This window comes from Portunus trituberculatus, chromosome 14 (genome assembly GCF_017591435.1).
Source record: "Portunus trituberculatus isolate SZX2019 chromosome 14, ASM1759143v1, whole genome shotgun sequence".
NCBI classification, from domain to species: Eukaryota; Metazoa; Arthropoda; class Malacostraca; order Decapoda; family Portunidae; genus Portunus; species Portunus trituberculatus.
In genome coordinates, this window is record NC_059268.1 from 16,729,914 (window position 1) to 16,748,045 (window position 18,132).

General features: G+C 48.5%; 1 pseudogene; it reads right to left on the reverse strand.

The window, feature by feature from the left end:
* Window positions 1-18,132, reverse strand: part of LOC123503377 — a 46,419-nt pseudogene that overhangs the window by 11,367 nt on the left and 16,920 nt on the right.

Below are 18,132 nucleotides of genomic sequence, written 5' to 3' on the forward strand. Positions count from 1 at the left end.
CTGCCGAGACCGGAAGCTGCCTGTGAGCCATGACCTCCACATTACTACGCCTCCACCTTACCCCGCTCCCCAGCTCCCCACCCTTTGCAGAGCACCGCGGGCACGCCCAGGCTCCCTCCTTTCCATCTTTATATTTATTAGTTTATTCCTAGTTGTATCTCGTTACCCGGAAAGAGAGAGAGAGAGAGAGAGAGAGAGAGAGAGAGAGAGAGAGTCCGTAAGTCCTAAACAGCCGATGCCAGGGATGCACAGTCTCGTTTACTCCGTGACGCCTGGTGAACCGTGCGGCATGACAGGTCCTCCCCGCAGTTTCCGTCACCGATGTCGTCAGGGAGCAAGCCCCGACAGTTTCTGACGTATAGTTACCATAATGACAGGAATTTGAGACGAAACAGCAATGCAAAGTGACGTCAACCCTCATCGAAGCGCTCACCGCAGAGTGTGACGCCTTGTGCAACCCTGTGACCCTGGATGACCCCGCCTCCTCCCCTCGCCCCTCACACCTCACACGCTACTTCGTAATACATAGGTAAAAATAAGAGTATTCTTTTATATATTTTTTGTACTCAAAGCACGAAATACTTAACAGTAATATAGTTTGTCACTTATTGTGCAACAGATCATAATCACAAGCCGATAAGAACATCTTTTCCCGGATGTTCACTTCCGTTCAGCTTGAATGGACGTCATATCATAGAATGTGACAACAAGATGTGATAAGACGTGGTGCACAGTGAAGTGGAGCGAAGTGGGGCTAAATGGTTTAATGTGACGTGACGTGATGTGATTTATTAGTGATAGGATGTCATGTGATGATACAATACACTATATGGTGTGTGTGTGTGTGTGTGTGTGTGTGTGTGTGTGTGTGTGTGTGTGTGTGTGTGTGTGTGTGTGTGTGTTTCGCCTCCCATTTACACGCAACGATACTCGACCCCTGAGACAGCTTGCCCTTTCTTCCGGTAACGAGTCACGTGACTGACCAAGGTCACCACCGCAGGGTCACCGCTCCCTGCCCCGTCCCGCCCCGCCCCGATCCGTCCCTTGCCCCTCGCTGTTCACTCTTCCTCTCTGTGCCTCTTCAGTAGCCTTATGTCTGAGTCATCACCTCTTCACCACGCATGCAGTCAGGTTAAGCAAGAATCTATATGTTCCTCTCCACAGTGCCTGCCTTCATCTGTACATTGGGTATATCGTACGAAGCTTTCCTTCCTGTGTTTCTAGCATCAGATTCTGATGTACTGATCGACTGATTTAATGGCACCGCAATAACGAAGGCATTATAAGAGTTTTTAAGAAGTCGTAAAGGCACAACGACTCTGTATGATACATATACACACACCTCTGTCCATCTGTCATCCTTTCCACAAATCTATCTAATCTTCTCACAAGAGTTGGTGTTGATTCGGCACTAACAACTTAATAACAGAGTTTATTACTATCATTTATCTCCCGTCTGGTGCTGTAACTACTGAACAGGCACACATTGTTTCTCCGGGAGGAGCGAGGGCCACCGAGGCTGTTCCCTGGTGGCACCGACGGTTCATCGCACGGCGACGTCCCTGCTGGTGAAACTAAGGGACGTCTTGTTGGCTGACACTGGCTGACACGCGGCGCGACACGATGGTTACCGCAGAATGTGCTCCGCCACTGCCTCCCCTCCTTCCAAACCGCTCCCCCTCCAGCCCAACCTTTCCCCTCCTCCCATCCCCAAAACCTGGACCACCCACCTCCTCCTCCCGTGCTCCAAATCACTCTGGAATGTGGATTAATACTGGTCCGTTTAGAAAGGAGCATGACGGTCCACTCCTACAGGCGACGCCACCCGAAAGACCGGAGGGACACAGACGTGCGTGCGCGGGCGCACGCCCTTGTGTCACAGTGTGTCGCCTGTGCGCGCACGCCAAGATGCAATATTGTATGAACAGAGACTCACAACTTAGAGAACACAAGAGGGGTAGAGATAACGTATTATGTAATATACTAAAATATTAGAACTACACCAAGAGAAAACTACGCAAATATTGATGTGAATACCAGATCATTCAACGGTTGCTTAAGTTATCAACGCTACAAACTGAATAAACTAGATAAACACACACACACACACACACACACACACACACACACACACACACACACACACACACAACTGGTTCGCATGTTCCGTTGCACTGAGCCGTGTAATGCAATCAGAGTGGTAATTTACAACACTGGGAGAGTAACCGCCGCCTCTTCACTTGGATGACTGAGTACTATCATAATAAAGGCTTTCCTCGCAGCACTTAACGTCGTGACGCCCCTCCATCGACATTCCCCTTCCCACACACACACACACACACACACACACACATGCTTCCCCACCACTCTATACCCTACCCCTACCCCCATTACCTCTAAGCAAAGACGCACCCCACTAACCTCACTTCCACTACCGCTACCTCCCTTCAACCTTTCCCAGCCTCACCTTTTCCCTGGAATGCTTCCCTCCCCACCCCACAACAGCCCGTCCCGCCCCACCCCATCACGCCCCTCGCACGTCGTAAGGCTACCGTAAAATACTCTAAGGTACAGAGGGAAAAGCTCGCCTCACACTACTTCTGCTGCGTCATCCCTAAGTCCATTTAGTTGCCGAACGTACTCAATGCTCCCCCTACCTCCACCCCCTCAGGCCCTTCCAAACACACACACACACACACACACACACACACACACACACACACACACACGTACGCACAATGGGAAGGACGGGGAAAAAGAAGGTTAATCCGCAGCGTTTTGAGGTCCACATAAAACCTCACCGCGTCAGTCAGGGAGGTCGTTCCAGAAGAGGCGGGAGGTTGGTGCTAATAATGTAATCGCTCCATTAACTCCATCCTGCGTGACCCTGTGCACCTCCTCCCTCCGCCCACCTGCCTGCTCCGCGTGCCCTCTCACCTCGACACCGACGCTCCACCTGACCTCTTTGGCCTCCCACCTCCCGAGGCCACTTATGACACGTCCGCCACACGTGCCCCAAATGATGCCGCTCCCCACCAGCCGCCCATACACCGCCCTACAAACACCTTGGTAAGTCACGCACGATGAAACGACAAAGATTTGATTCACGCTTTCCACCTTATTACGAGGCACGTCTGTGGTTCAAGGAAATGGATTTGTTATTACCAAAATACAAGTAATCGCAACAACAAATATCATCTTGCTTGTTTTTGTAGAAATAATCCAACACTCCAGAAGAATTGATGAGTTTTTCCGTTTATAAATCCTTTCCAGCGAAATGTGGAACTGATCACTCGTCTTCCAGAGACCAAAGGTAATACGAGTCAAGAAACACGGGCAACACGCGTGAACCATGAAGGTGTATTCTATCAGTGTTGATTGGCTTCCTTTCCATTTCTATCAAATTAGTCCTTCACCATACATAATACACCACCCAGTCTGTTCTAACTACATGCTATAACTAAGATATAACAAAACTAATGAGTGTCATGACAGAAAGCTTTAAAGGTTACTTACCATTTTTTAGCTTGTTCTCCTCAGCAGCCTGTCCGTTGGGGAAGATTGTCTTGACGAAGATGCCCATGCTGCCTTTGGGAGAGTCGCGACCGCCCACGATGGAGAACCCTAGAGACTTCCTGCCGCGACCCTTTTCGAATGCCACCGTTTGTACCGACATGGCAAGGCTCTTGGGCCTCCGCGGGAGGGTCGAGCTGAGTCCCCTTGGCTCAGAGCGTGACGGGGATGGTAGCTTGATGGTTCCCGGGGGACACGAGAGTCTCTGGGACACTGTCGCATGCCTTCTACTACCGTGTGGTGATTTTCTGTTAGGTGTTGGGGGCATCGAATGTGTTTCAACAAGCAGTTGTTTATTAGGCGTGGCCATCAGTCTAGGAATCAGACCAGAGGTGTTTCCATCTCGATCGTAGGAATCTTCGGGCTCGATGTGAATAAGCTTCGACTTGTAAATGTCAGCCAAGAAAGAACTGTCTCCACACTGTCGCAAATCACTGGACGACGCGTACCTCACCTCCGAGGAGTGACGCACGTCGTGTGAGGAAGAGTACCTCGCCTCGCCATTGATGTAACGAGGAAGGTTGCATTTTCTTTGGTCATGAGGAACCTCCAGGTGACCCGGGGAGGAGGAAGCCTAGCTTAGGTCTCTCGTTTCTGACGGAGGTGGAAGGAGAAGTGATAGAGAGGCTTGAGGGAAGGGACGCTGGACTTCCCGGGACCGGCACCTTGACGGACACAGGGCCGGTGACGGACACGGCTGCTGCTGGCGAGGGATCGTAACCTGGCAGATATGACTCCAGCGGCGCCAGAGTCGTGTAATCTGAGTAATCGTCGTAATCGGAGTAAGATCCTCGGCGGCGGGGAAGACTTCTGTTGGAGTATCTTCCCAGTGACTCCCGCCTCACCCCAAAGTCCTCCTCGGCAGTCAAGAGCTCACTCTTGAAGGTGCTGTCAGCGGCCCACAGCTCACCACATGCCTCGCCCAGTCTCGCGCCGCCTCCATCTCAGGGTCGGAGTGTTCGTAGGCAGGGTAGGAGTGGTCATACTCACGGTGGTGCTGCACGTCCACGTCTCTGGCGATGACGATGTCCACCTCCTTGGGCGTGCTGCGCAAGACGTGGCGCGCCTCATCCAACGTCACTCCACGCAGTCGCCGACCGTTCACGTTGATGATCTCGTCACCAACACGGAAGCGGCCGTCTCTGTAGAACACGTGGAAATGACACGGGTCAAGTCGTGCACACACACACACACACACACACACAGAGAGAGAGAGAGAGAGAGAGAGAGAGAGAGAGAGAGAGAGAGAGAGAGAGAGAGAGAGAGAGAGAGAGAGAGAGAGAGTAGATTGCAATGTCCAAGACTGGCTAGATACAAAAAACGTAAGTAAAAAGAAAGTCTAGCAAAAATCCAAGGAACAAGAAAAAGGCGACAGGGAGAAACTAGAAGAACTGGAAAACAAAGTGAGAGCAGTCAGTCTATTCCCGGCATGACGCCACAACGACTCTCACTAATGGTAAAGGCGCCTCACTCTGTCGTTTGCTTAATTGTGGAAAAAAAAAATTATGTAACATCTGTGTCATGTATCATCTTAGAATACATTAGTTTCCCCCCTCCTCTCTCTCTCTCTCTCTCTCTCTCTCTCTCTCTCTCTCTCTCTCACACTGCCATGTAACAAATAAATAATCACCATGTTGTACTTACAGAGAGAGAGAGAGAGAGAGAGAGAGAGAGAGAGAGAGAGAGAGAGAGAGAGAGAGAGAGAGAGAGAGAGAGAGAGAGAGAGAGAGAGAGAGAGAGAGAGAGAGAGAGAGAGAGAGACAGTGAAATAGAAATACATAAGGGCAAGCAATAACCTACCTCAATACCACTACTACCACCACCACTACAACCACCACAGTAACAACAACAAAAGCCACCACCACCATCACCACCACCATCACCATAATGTCAAGCCTCAAGCCTCCCCCGAAGCCGACTCCATTACCAAGATTTCCCTCCCCAGGGCACAAATGAGAGAGAGGGTTGTTACTCCTACTTAACTTTACGAAATGTACCGTCAGTAGCATTCCCTCACTGCACATATAGCTATTTATTCATCATTCACCAGAGAGGATGTTAGAGATGTTAACTTTGGTCAGTGTATGTATATATATTTGTATGTCTGCCCGTGTCTGTCTATGGTGTGATGGATGTCCCCTGCTGTGAGTGAGGACTTAGGAACCATGCCATCCGGATGCTCCCACGGACGAAGAGAAGAGAGCGAAGGTTGTGTAGAGGCATTGCCCGTGGTGGTGGTGGTAGTGGTGGTATGTGTGAAGCAATTTGTGGTTAGGTATAATGTTCGGGTTGTTGTTAATTTCATAAAGAATAAATGTGTGGTATGTACATTCGTATAATATCTGCTGCCTGTGTGTGTGTGTGTGTGTGTGTGTGTGTGTGTGTGTGTGTGTGTGTGTGTGTGTGTGTGTGTGTGTGTTTCGTCATGTGGCTTGGTTATGTTGTGGTTAATACTAATATTCATACATACTAACGTAAGTTTAGTGTTTTTGAGGGTGACTGTTAATAGGATGACGGGATAGGATAATGTATGTTGACACATTCACACACACACACACACACACCGCGTAGTGTAGTGGTTAGCACGCTCGACTCACAATCGAGAGGGCCGGGTTCGAGTCCCGGCGCGGCGAGGCAAATGGGCAAGCCTCTCAATGTTTAACCACTGTTCACCTAGCAGTAAATAGGTACGGGATGTAACTCGAGGGGTTGTGGCCTCGCTTTCCCGGTGTGTGTTGTGTGTGATGTGGTCTCAGTCCTACCCGAAGATCGGTCTATGAGCTCTGAGCTCGCTCCGTAATGAGAAAGATTGGCTGGGTGACCAGCAGGCGAATTACACACACACACACACACACACACACACACACACACACACACACACACACACACACACACACATAGACAAGAGAAGCTCCCACCTGTCCGTGAGTCCGTCCTTCTCGATGTGCGCGATAACGTAGCCTGTGGTGGCGCCACGAGAGTTTCTCCTGGCGGTGATGTAGATGCCCAGCTCCCCGGTGTGGTCCTTCACCAACCGCATGAGACGGAAAGTTCGAGGTGGGGCGGTCTGGCCCAGCGATGCCGGCAGGGAGAGAGGCGGCGATGCGTAGGCGTCGTCGACTGATTGTGGAATAGACTCGCCTCTAAGATGACCTCGGAGGGGAGTGCCGCTTCCCCACCACGCCCTGCGAGGTTCCCCATCTACCCCTTCCCGAAAAATACTAAGGGCACCTCGGAGAGGACTAAGGGGAGAGGTGCGGCGCTCCAGCTGCGAGGCTAGGAACCTTTGTCGACGACTGACGAGGTCCTGTGGGTCGGATAGTCGCCGCGGACCTCTTGGACGTCCTGGAACGAGTTTCTCTTCGTCCGTCAGGTTGTGCGTGGCCGGGCTGGTTTGAGGCTCACTCTGCTGGCGGCTGTACCTGCCCCGGCTTGATTCCAGGCGTTCCTCCTCACACTTGTCTGTTGAGGTGGTCCCTTCCCGGTAACTGGCGTACTTACTGGCCTCCTTCTTGGTTGTGTTTTCCAGACGAGTGTAGGCGCTCATGTTGGGATAATCAGGTTTGGTGTATTTCTCGATGCTGGAGTAAGTGTCGGGCTTGGAGTACACGTCGAGATTGGGATAGTTGTCAGGTTTAGAGTACTTTTCAAGGCTACAGTAAACCTCAGCCTTATGGGGCGGCTGAGAGGCAGCCTTGGTATATTCGTCTAACTTTGCGTAGTGATCGAAGGCATGATGGTCTGTGCCTGTCAGCGATCCCGAGTCAGAATTAGTCTCTGAGTGGCTCTCGGTGCTCACTCCAGAGTCTGCGTCACTCTCGACTTTTTTCGTGTGTGTCTTCGACGATAAGTGTCTCGCACCTCCGTCACCAACACTTCTTCCTCCTCCACCGTCGCTCTCATAACCACTCTCATTGCTACTCGTGTACGCCGCCGCCGCCCTGTGTTCACTGTGGCTTCGATACCCTCTGGATCGCGAGGGACGGACAGTCTCCCGAACAGGACATATAATGATATCGGGCTCTGTTATGGCCGTCGCCGAGAACGAACGTGAGCGTGGCTGAAGAGGTGCCGGACTTTGGTGTAACCGCATCTGAAGGGAGCTCATCCCTCGGTGGGCTGGACTAACAGCACAGTTCTCCTCCGACACCGCACGTAACTTCTGCCTTATAAGTTCCCTCGTGTCCTCATCACAGACAGAGTCACGAAGTGTGGTGACCCGCTTGAAGGAGGAGCGGCCTGGGGTGTCAGCAGTGGCCATCGGGGTGGGTTCACACGGCCGATGGTGCTCAGAGGGCACGGGTGGGCGAGACCGGAGGAATGCATGAGGGAAGGAGGGTTTATTACCTAAAGAAGATATATTTTCACAGCTGACTGTCTTGGTAGGGAAGTAGGCTGCGGTGGTGGCGGTGGATGCGGTGGGTGTGCAGGGCGTGGTGGGAGTGGAAGGTACAGAAGTGGTAACACCGGACGTGTCGCGGGTCAGGTCGAGGCAGGCGGCGGGGTCCTCGGCAGCCAGGTAGGTGCCCAGCTGTGAGGCGGAGCAAGAACGGTACAGGTGACGTCCCTCTCCACTTCGGTTCTCAGGAGAGGGTGTTCCTGGGACTGATCGGCCGCCCCAGCTCAGCCCTGACGTGGGGGTGGTCGGGGAGGGCGTGGACAGTGTCATGGATCTAGGATAAAAGAACACTCTCGTTACTCTACTTACCAGCCAGCAGTGTGAAAGTTTGCCACGAACACACCTGGTATGGAATCAGCGTAATCAACATGAATATACAGTAAAGTTATTCTCCTTCACTAGAAATTCACCACACACACAAAAGTCACGACACAAATCACGTGACGGTAACCCTCGAGCTCGCGGCACGTTGGCACGCCTGAAGACTCACCTGGTGGAGTTTGATCGAGAGAATCTACCAAACGTGACCTTCTCCTTGCTTGGGGATCGTGTCAACTGCTCCAGCTTCTTACCAACCCGCCGTCCCCACGTGGCCAAACCTTTGCACAGACAACAGCTTATATTAGCAGAGATGAGAGGCATGGCACTGAATATGGTGATGATGAAGATGAGGACAATAAGAAAAACAAAAACAGTAACAATAATGATACCAATAAAAATAATAATAATAATAATAATAATAATAATAATAATAATAATAATAATAATAATAATAATAATAATAATAATCCATTCTATCAATTAAATCTGTTATTACAAAATTACTATTACTACAAAAATAAAAGCAGAAGGCCAGCGCTGGTTCCATCTCGTGGCAGGGCCGCTGTGAGGTGCAGTTGTAGCCAGCATTGGGAAGCACAGTGGAGGAAGATCCACGTTCACAGTTTTTACTTATTTTCATATCGCAAAAACAGCCGCTGTATTGTTGGGTGAGGAGAGGGGGGGAGGGGAGGTGAAGCACAGGTGTGTGAGGCGTGGAGTGACACAGGTGGTGGTAGACACAGCCACAGACACACAAAAACCAACGCTAATCTATTTTTTCGTACATATGTTTGTCCGTAGCTGCCGCCACCATCACCTCCACCACCATCACCACCACCACTAGCACAACCACACATCCTCAGCCTCGTGGAGCTACTCTGTACATAACTAGCCAGTTCACTGACGCAGCAAGGCAGGCATGGAGAGATGAACAATCAACACACAGGTTACTATTGTGCACGGGTATGACGCAATGAACATTTTTCAAATAATTGTCAATCTGAAGTTATATCGAGACTTACTATTGATACCAGAGTAACCAGACACAGAAGACGGACATAAATCCGGTGAAAGGGCCACGTCGCCCCTCCTTCACAACGGTTATGATTTTTATCACCTATATCTTTATCCGTATAATTTACAATCATAAATCAAGGGAATCTCTAAAGTTGTAAATCAATGTCATGATTTACTGATAACTTTAAGTATAAAGTAGGCAATAAAAAAGCCCCTCACCTTTCTTTGCTGTCTTGGGTGTGGTGGTGGTGGACGTGGAGGTAGTGGTGCTGGGTGTGGTGGTGGAGGAGGTGGACGGGGACGCGACTGCCGGGGGGTCCATCACCCTGGCGGGGACGGCAGTCACTGTCTGGTAAAACTGCATCCCCGCCTTTCCCTTCTTGCCATCACTTTTCGTCTTTTCCCTGCTGGACGCTGCTGGCGGCGATGAGACGCTCCGCGTATGACTCTTGTCTGCAGGTGCTGCGCCACGGGGAGTGCCACAGGCCCCCTTAGGCACGGTGGCTCCTGTGGGGCCATCCTTGGACTGAACGGTGACGACGCGTGGATCACTGTTACGGCGACGGAACAGACGCATCTTCACCGTTGCTTCCTTTCTTCTGTCCCTGGAATTGACTCCGTCCCACTACAGCCTGGACGGCCGCCTCGCCCCGCCGCTCCTCGCTAACATCCCCGCCCGTTCTGATGGAGGAAAGAGTAAACGAGTGAGACCTTGTTTATGTGAAAACAATGAGTGCTTTCCAGAGCACACAAACACATGCACACACCCACACACCTACACACACACACACACACACACACACACACACAAGCATGAATGAGTCACATGACCTGCCATGGCTATGTATATCTTGTGGGAAGAATGGATCAACATTAACCACGTCATGCACCACCAATGAAATCATCCTTTCATGTACGTACATTGTACGTTTCTTGGAGTACTAATAAAAAATATATCCATCTGGGTTGCATATATTCTTTTTCTATCGCAGTTATCTAATTTATGAAAGTCATTCCTGATACAATGTACTGCGGAGGAGAGACATGCGCCTTTGTTTTTGTGTACAGTGCTGCAATGCATGTCTTGGCTTAGAACTAAGTAAAAAACACCACTGTATGCTGAGCACGTGCAGGACACATGTGCACCAAATCAGCCGAGCAGGTGCCTGGCCCCGACCCACATCAGACGGCGGGCGATAATGCAAACCAGATCACGGTAATGGCACGTCCTGTCCCCGCCCCGCCCCACGCCCCGCCCCAGGCCACCCACCGAGCTCTTCACGCCCGCAGGTCTGGTGAGTGTCTGTCTGTTAGTCTGTCTGCCTGTCATCTCTCTCTCTCTCTCTCTCTCTCTCTCTCTCTCTCTCTCTCTCTCTCTCTCTCTCTCTCTTTGGTCCAGTGCTAAAAACTCAAGGAGAGAGAGAGAGAGAGAGAGAGAGAGAGAGAGAGAGAGAGAGAGAGAGAGAGGTGGCAGCAACACTAAACGCCGATAAATTGCTGGTATTGTGTTCTTTTGATTAGCTGCAGTGTTGTAAGTTCAAATCGGATACACTTTAGCACAGTTCAAATGAGTCAGAATAGATGTTATCCGGATTAAGATTCCCAGTTTTAAAAGAGAGAGAGAGAGAGAGAGAGAGAGAGAGAGAGAGAGAGAGAGAGAGAGAGAGAGAGATGACACGAACTAATACACAGAAGCCTAAAAATGATTAATGAATGAATGAATGTGGTTTCTGAGACCAGTTCAAATAGAAAAGAAAACTTGACAAGGTAGAAGAGACATTCCTTTACTAACCATCTCGTCTTCTGCAGTTTCTTTATATTCAATTAAGAAAAGAGAGCTCGTATCGCCCTCTATCATGAACGCCACGAGAAAAAAATTGGTACAGGCATTCAGTGTTACGGGGCCGCTTCCTTGCCCGACGGAGGAGTGCGTGGAGGCATCTGGACCAAGTGGTAACCGTAAGAACCACCACTCGCTTCTGGCAGCCCGTTCTGGCCCACTGGATAGAGAGAGAGAGAGAGAGAGAGTGTGAAGTCGTGTTTTCTTGAGTGTTTTGTTCCTACGGTTGCATTAATCATTGTTAAACTATCACTAGAATCAAATACTCTTCAGACTGCCCAATAATTTCCACAAGAGTATGTTAGAAGGGATATATATAAGGCAGTGATTATTGAGAGTGCGATATATACTGCGTGAATAGTGTCTCCGTTTATTCTTTTTATAGAAGAGGGGAAAGCTGGCAAAAAGCAACAAATAAAATAAGGCCCACTTAGTTGTCAGTCCCTTGCAAGTCTGACAGAGGGATAAATGTCTTGAAACCTCCCTCTTAAATGAATTCAAGTCATAGGAAGTTGGAAATACAGAAATACAGAAACAGGTAGGGAGTTCCAGAGTTTACCAGAGAAAGGTATGTTCTTATTTCATTGTATTAGCCTATCTGCTTTCGCTCTCAGTGTCTAAGGTGGCAGTACACATCCTCACAGTTGTCAGAGTACACTGCAACACGATCTGCCAGCCTCGCCGTCGTGTTCATCAGGATAGGGTTGAAAGGGGAGTTTAATCTGCGCTAAGGAGGGGAGAGGATTAACACAAGCAGCTGCAGGATCAGATTCCTCTCCACCATGATCCTCCCCTATCCTTTGTGGTGTTCTTTGTTTTTGGAGCAGATCAGGTGAGCGTGAGGGAGAAGACGAGAGCTGTAAGTCATACGAGAAAAACCAGAGAGACTGAATCTACAGGATGCGAGGGGTGCTCCTGTCAGTCCCGCGCTAAGCCACGCAAGGGCAGCTGCGGCAGGAAGTGTCCCTCCATCTACAGTGCGTTGTCGTTTTCCCCACACGCTCATTATCCTCGATGGCCGCGGGCAAGTCGAAATGTGACCATGAGGCAATCCAACCAAAGGGATCCGCTTCGCCCGCTACAGAGGAACATAAAGGAACACAAACGATGAACTGCAACAATATTGTCGGCCCCACTTTTTTTTTATGAGCTGCAATATCCAATTCAAAGCAAAAGATGTTAAATAGTAAAGACTGAAGCTTGGTTACATTTATTTACACACACACACACACACACACACACACACACACACACACACACACACACACACACAAGGCATAAAAATAATAATAATTTGCATGACGGGCCTTCCTCGGAGCACAGCGGGACTCCAATCTTACTGAGAGCCTCTAAAGATTACATTAATGAGTAAAGCTTTCCCATCCCACTCACAAACTCCAAGGAACAATAAGCTTTACGAATTTCTTATTAATTTTTATCCAACAGAGCTCTCCAGAAAATAGGCTGTTTGGTAATACGAACTTTCAATGTTGATAATTATTTGCAGCAAGATGGCGCTTAACTAACAGCAACACACATTCTTTGCCACGTTTCTCTTCTCGTTCTTTTCCCTCGGCGGGTTTCTCAGTCATCACCATTTCTCTTCATGTTTCCTTCACCCTTTCCCTCCCCTCCCCTCCCATCCGCACACCAGCCCTGGCCGCCCGTAGTACGCACCGACGCAGGCACGCTCGTTCTTGTCTCGATTAATCAACTTGAGCCTCATAGAGATTCTGAGAAGGACGACGCCCCACCAATCTCTGAAGCGATTCTATTCACCGCTGCGCCACTATATGAAAAACAAATAATATCCTGAAGGCAGTGAGTAATTCTGCCGCCCCTAGTCAACTGTTATTTATCTATCGTACACTTGGGCACGTAATATGATTCACTGCCCACTAGCACGACACACTCGCCCTTTAAACTTCACATCCATGAGCAAATATTTCCGTGTCTTATCTCCACAACATTTAACATCCTCTGGTGGAAGTAAGGTCTCTCTCTCTCTCTCTCATGAAAACCCGGGTAAATATTCCCTGCAACCTTTAATGAAGAACAATGCTAATAAGATCCCAGGGCGTTCCAAAATATGAGCCTTAGAAGAAACTCGCGAACAAGAGTAAGAACAGACACCAACCAACAATGCCATAAATAACCCGATAGATTCAGCTATTCGCGTTGTTAGTCCGGCCGCACCACGCAGGGAACATGTTAAAAGGCCGTTCAGTTGCCTCGTTAATTCAGGCGGGGACTCAGAATACCCTACAGGAAAATGGAATGAATACAGGACGGGGATGGGAACAGGGACGGGGCGGCGTGTGAGCTCCAAAGAATAGAAAGGAAACACTGTAATTCAAGTAGTGGTAGACCATCCGAATTTATCTGCTTTGTTCAGTAGTTAAGCCCAGACCACTGCTGGACCAGAGTGACCACAGCAGCACCCTTGCACCAGCACACGATGACACCAGCAGGAGACACGCAGCCACAGCCCCCCCACCCCACATCCTCCTAGACCCATCATCCACGCCACACGCTCCTCTCTCTGTCTCTTTTCCCTCTCTTGCTCTCTCTCGCAACGTTGTAGTAAGATTTAAGATACACTTTACTCTCTCACCACGACTGTTTTCAAAGACAACAGAGATGATTACGTGGGTTTTCAAGAGTGTTTCTACTGTTAGTAATGTAGAAATCTTGTCAATCTGTCACTAAAACCGTAAAAACGACCCCTAAAAAAACCTGTCACTTTACCTAGAGTGTTTTGGATGTAGTGGAGGTATTGCATAGAGCTATTTCAGAATCTGCCCCTCTCTCTCTCTCTCTCTCTCTCTCTCTCTCTGCCTCGCCACGCCGTACTAAGCACAGTGAGGCAACGTGGTGCTCTCTCTCGCAAGTCGTCGCCGCCGCCAGCACCACACTGCCACCCGCATACCAGCACACCTCTCACCTCACCCCCGCCTCGGCCTGCTCTTAGCTTCCTGGGGAAAGACTGTGTGTGTGTGTGTGTGTGTGTGTGTGTGTGTGTGTGTGTGTGTGTGTGTGTGTGTGTGTGTGTGTGTGTGTGTGTGTGTGTGTGTGTTTCCTAGGAGCTAACGAAGAGTATGTGTGTTGTCGTCTCTCTCTCTCTCTCTCTCTCTCTCTCTCTCTCTCTCTCTCTCTCTCTCTCTCTCGTTAACCAAAAAAGTTACCGTGTCCACATTTTTCCTCATAACCAAGGATTACAGATATTAACCAAACATTAATGGACGTCAGGTTCTTGCATGACTTGGTAACATGGAGAGAAATCAAACTTTCTGTCAATAATGAGAAAAATCGCGATACTTTCACTACATATACAGGCAGCCAGTTATTTGCTTCGATAGGGGAAGTAAAAATTGCGACGGTATTCCTCGGCGCACACCTGAGTTTGTCAAAGTATTGTTGCATTTGGTTTGTGTGCTCTAGCTAACGCGGGAACCTTCACCATCACCTCGTGCCCTCCAGCAAACTCTTCGCCTTTAGAGCAAACTTGTTATTGTATTACGGCATTACCACCACCACCACCACCACCACCACCATCACAGCTTTGAAAACCAGGAATTGTTGTTATTGGTACTACTACTATCATTACAACAATAACAACTTCTCTTCCTCCTCCTACGACTACTAGTACTACTTCTACTACTACTACTACACTACAGGGTGGCCTAGTGGAAAAGGTGGTGAGCATGGGGTCAGGCAGACGTCCATGAGTACCTTCGAATCCCACCACGTACCACCTTTATAATTTCCCATTTGTCGAGTGGTTTAATGTTAACTTCATGTCACCAAGATACCCAGGCTCTAGGTGGTTACACCAAAGATGCGCTTAGGTGTTGATATGGGCCCTAATATGGGTACCACTATAAATAAAATTGTCTGCGCCACTAATGGGTGGTAGCTGAACAGCGTTTCCCATTCTCTTTAAGTAAACATACAGGCCACAACATAAAAAAAAAAAGAACTACTACTGCTCTCTCTCTCTCTCTCTCTCTCTCTCTCTCTCTCTCTCTCTCTCTCTCTCAAGGAAGGATACTCTGCAATAACAACTTTAGACAAGGAGCGTTCCTGTTTCCGTGTAGATGTTAAGCCACAAGGATTGTTACTTACACTCGTTGTAGTTTCTTACTTTCGAATTGAAGACTTTCTTTGTCATGTTTGTTAAATAATCATCTCGCATCCTGTACCACTAGTGTTCATGAGAAATTTTACTCTTCCAGGTAAAATAAAACATAAAAAAGGAGAGATAGAGAAAAAAAAAAGCACAGTAAGCACGAAGAAATGGCCATCGAGGTGGTGATGGAAGGTGAGTCAGTGACTGCGCGGCAACACAAGTCAGGTGTGACAATGCTTTCTCTGAAGAATAATTTGACAAAAACTTGACAAACAGTCTGCCATCATCCAGCTTCAACATGATAATTTGTTTTTTTTACTGTAAGGAAACTCTAAGAATGTGCTCTCTCATTCTATTTGTTGAAGTAGTTCTTGTAAAACTTTACAATACCAAACATACTTTCCAGACAAACAAGTAAGGGAACGGGAAAGTATTCTTAATTATCTTTTGATTCATAACACCTAATTTTTTTTCGCTAAAACATGACATATTACAGATGTGATTCTTTATTCTCTTCTTGTCGTAAAAGGCAATTATAACAAGTAGCAGAGGCGAGACAAGAGAACTGTGAATTCTTCTCCTAGGAGGTTTGTTTTTCCCACGAGATAAGAAAACAGCAAAACTTCTCTTTGTGCGACGACAAGAGTGAAGGCTTGATACTGATCTTAGTATTCACTTCTACCACAACTACTACCACTACTGATGCTACTGTTATCACCACCACCACTGCTACCACTATTGATGCTGCTGTTAACACCACTACCACCACCACCATTACCCATCACCATGCACACGGCAAAAACGCTACCACCACCACCAAGCCTCTGCATCGCCCCGCGCAACTTGACCTTCGCCAGTAGGGTCAGAACTTCCCCCTTCCCCAGCGCGGCGCCGCGACCCCCAGCCACCTGACGGGCGGGCCTGGGAGGTATAAACAGAGGCAGGGGTGGCGTGAGGTTACTGCTGCTGCCCCACAAAGGCTGTATATGGAGGAGGAGGAGGAGGAGGAGGAGGAGGAGGAGGAGGAGGAGGAGGAGGAGGAGGAGAAGGAGGAGGAGGAGGAGAAAGAGAAGAAAGAGGAGGAGGACAAGGAGGAGGAGGACGAGGAGGACGAGGAGGAGGAGGAGGAGGAGGAGGAGAAGAACGAGAACAAGGAGGAGGAGGAGGAGGAGGAAGAAAAGAATACCACCATTACCACCAACCAACAACAACAACAACAACAACAACAACAACAACACGCAGTTAATCCACCCATATACCAGACAGAGATCGCCCTAGAGAGACGCATTACCTTAGACAAGACTTCTTATCTCGCCTCGCTGTGGAAATAAAAGTATAGAGGATGACTTTCCCAGCTCCCTCTCTCCGTCCTAAAGTCTTTAAGCCTCTTTTTACGATGCGCAGTGAATTCAGTCGCTGTAACCATAGAAGTACTTTTATATTTTAATCCCTTATTCTAGAGACAACGGAGAAGAACAACAATTTCGTAAAACCAGAAAGAAGTAATTTTATTTTTCATTCGGGTATATGTTTTAATCCCTTATTCTAGAGACAACGAAGAAGAGGAAGAAGAACAATAACAACAATTTCGTAAACCCGACTCACAGCGAAACAAACAATGACAACAACGAAAAAGCGACTGATCCCGGAATGCCTGCCTCACCACAACGCGCTCCGGACAGACAAAGGATTCGAGCTAAGACTTGATCAAATTTTTTTCCATTTCTTTCCTTTCTTTACCGTCTTTTTTTTTACGAAGATATATGATAGGATGATGGCAGCACTGAGGGAGAGAGATGGGTGATCGGATTGCTTCTTAATCCCTTCAATACTGAGACGCGTTTTTACCTTGATTTTTGGACATAATTAGACGATTTTATTTGCATTAACAAGGGTCTATGGAGGTCAAAAGACTAATGGCCGGAGCATTTGTTATTCTAATCCCATCATATGTTTCTGGAGCTGTATAAAATCGCCAACTAATAACCAGAATGAATATGAAAACGAGGCATGGTACTGAAGGGGTTAACCACAAACAAACCTCTCCCTCTCTCTCTCTCTCTCTCTCTCTCTCTCTCTCTCTCTCTGCTTCATTATGACACGGAAACAAAAACCGGTCTCAGGCAAGGCTTCTGATACTAAGGTGGATCTTCTGACAGTCTTTCCCAGCGCGTTCTATTACCACATCAGAACACTACAAACACACCAAGCGGCAGTCACGACCCTCAGCTGGGAAGGCCTGAAGTGGGCAGAGTGTGTGTGTCTGTGTGTTTGTGTGGGAGAGTCAGGGCAAGGAGGGCAGGACGTGAGGAAGCGTAGCTGGATGAGGAGTTGACTAGTTCCGGCCGAGAGAGTCTCAATGCATAGCTAGCGGAGTTTTCGCTCACGAATGTTTATACGTGCACACATGCCTTCCCTGAGTGTGTGTAAGTGTGTGTGTGTGTGTGTGTGTGTGTGTGTGTGTGTGTGTGTGTGTGTGTGTGTGTGTGTGTGTGTGTGTGTGTGTGTGTGTGTAAATAGACTCTACACCATGTACTGCGGCCCTTGTACACCTGCATTGCTCAGTTTTCCGCGGAACAATGTGTAAGAAAGAGCGGCAAAGTGTCCCCGTGTCCCTGTCTCGACAGTGATGCAGGCGAGGCGGAACACGTGACTATTCAACTGGAGAAATGCAATCAATGAACTCAACTTTATTAATATTTTATGCTACGTACACCTGGCAAGAACCGTGAGAGACTTGTAACATTCTCATTATTGGTTTCGTGGGCACTCAAATTCAATCTCCCATGAAGTCCCTGAAAAATATGTAGATCAAACGACTGAAAACTTCATCAATTTTGTTCCTACTTGATG